Here is a 2,214-nt window from a genome sequence, read left to right as displayed (position 1 = left end):
ACCATTCAAGTACAGTAGCATCTGGTAAAATCGGGACAGAACTGGGATTTAAAAGCAAACAGATATTCAGCATCTAACAGTTTTGAGAAGCCACTACATACTCTTTCACAAACATGTTTCCACGGGGCCAATACAGTGCTAGCCATTCACCCAGCGCACTGAGTGCACCGAAGTAGAAAAGAGGCAACAAGAAAAATAGCTACGTTAGAAACACTCCAACACTTTAGAAAAAAAGAGTCAAACACTTTTTGTTTCTCCCCTTTAGCCCCTAAAACAACATCACATGGTCTGGATCTACCTATTTACATCCTACATTGGCTTCTAGTCTTTGTCAGGAGGGAAATAGTAATAGTAGTAAAATGACACTGGCCAGCACGGTCTTTGGATCTCGAGGAGGGAGGGGAGAAAGTCAGTCCTCAGGACAAGCTAGTCGGCTGCAGTCTCATCGGCGGGGTCTTTGCATTCCTTGTTCTTCCGCACTTCTTCCACGTGCTTGTCCTTTTCTCCCAAGCGCTCCAGCTTGGCCACCATTTGTGCTTCTCGGTTCTCTTTGTTGGCTTCCATTTTGTGGGTCAGCTTCTCCTCGGCCATCTTGCTGAAGTTGTTGTTCTCCTCGATTGCTTTCTGCAGCACCTCCTTCTCGTGCTCCCGCTTCCCGGCCAGCTGCTTCAGGACCTCCGCCTCATGGGACTTGCGTCTTTCTTCTGCAGCTTCTAATTTCTTCTGAATTTCCTCCAGGGAAAGGTCCTTCTTCTTTGGAGGAGAAAGAGGGAATTCTGGGACGGCCTCTTTTGAACGGGGGCTGAGTATCAGCTCAAAGGCCTGGCCAGAGGCCCACTTCTCCAGTTCTTTCACCTGGATATCAGAAGAAGCCATGGTGAACAGAAGACAAGAGACTGGCAGTGTACGCTCTGCAATCCACTGGGAAGGAAAGCCCTGCTCGGTCCGAGCCGCCTGGCCACACTCTCACAAATGTAGTTTTATGCAATCATTTTGGCTTAGAAGGCCCTAGAAAATATTGTCTATCCAAATATTGTTGTTTGAAAGCAAATAATTATTAAGAAGATCCTCAAAAAAAGAAAATAAACTCACCCAAAAGTGAAAGACCGCATACAAAGTATATATATATATATATATATATATATATATATATACACACACACATTCTAATATGACACAAGGATGGTGATACTTTATTCACATACTTTGGACATGTTGCCCAGAGAGGCCAGTCCCTGGAGAAGGCCATCACGAGGGCAGTGACAAGGAGGAAGGCCCTCCAGGAGATGGATTAACAATGGCTGCAACAATGAGATCAAATGTAAGAACAGTTGTGAGGACAGTGCAGGACTGGGCAGTGTTCTGTTCTTTTTGTGCTTAGGGATGCTTTGAGTAGGAACCAACTTGATGGCACCTATCAACAACAAATTCATAAACAGTGCTAAGTACTCTAGAATGTCCACCTTTTTTAGATTTTAAATAGAGAGGCTATCTACAGAGAAATCCATCTACTATAAAGATCGATAGACTGTCAAAATCCTATACAGGGTTGCTATGAGTTGGAGTATACATTAGGGCAGTGGGTTAGATGTAAAAATATTGATAGACTGCCTTTTCCACTGAAAAGTAAATGTTATTTATTGAAAATCTATTAGGAGCCAGGTAATATTCTAGGCACCCTAGTCATCCAGGATGAAACAATAAGTAAGGAGTAAAAAACTTCCTTTCCTCATGGATTGCCCATTGTAAATGCTCTTTATCACACTGAATATTATCAGTCCACTATAGAGCACTCTAAGCTGCATAAAGTCTTAATTTTCAACCCAAATAAATTACTCAAGTTTGAAAAACAAAACAAGAACAAATTATAAACCTAATATTTCCTGACAGTGTCCATTTATGTCTATGTAAGTCTCAAGTCAGTGTTTTCCTTTTTCGAACACTTTCTGAGGTACTCAAATCACATTCTTTTAAATGTCCTTTGCATTTGGGAGACAAAAGGAAGACTGAAGGATTATATCAGGGGTGCAGAGTGCGTGAAGTAAGCTTTCCTTACTTGCAGTCTTTGGTACTTTCAATATCCTACCCCCAAGCCATCATTTTCAGGTCATCGATTTTCCTGCAAACTTCCTACTCATTGTCTAGCTTTCACAGGCATATGAGGCAGTTGATCCTCAAGTGACATCACACAATATGTAACATAGGTTCTCAGAG

At 42.1% G+C, this 2,214-nt stretch overlaps 1 pseudogene; it reads right to left on the bottom strand.

Moving 5' to 3' along the window:
• Positions 1 to 426: 426 nt before the first annotated feature.
• On the bottom strand, positions 427 to 949 carry LOC142436117 (stathmin pseudogene; annotated as a pseudogene).
• Positions 950 to 2,214: the final 1,265 nt, after the last annotated feature.

Source organism: Tenrec ecaudatus, unplaced genomic scaffold, assembly GCF_050624435.1.
Source record: "Tenrec ecaudatus isolate mTenEca1 unplaced genomic scaffold, mTenEca1.hap1 Scaffold_154, whole genome shotgun sequence".
Taxonomy (NCBI): Eukaryota; Metazoa; Chordata; class Mammalia; order Afrosoricida; family Tenrecidae; genus Tenrec; species Tenrec ecaudatus.
Note: the sequence above shows the minus strand (reverse complement) of the source record. Positions and strands in the feature narration are given on the sequence as shown.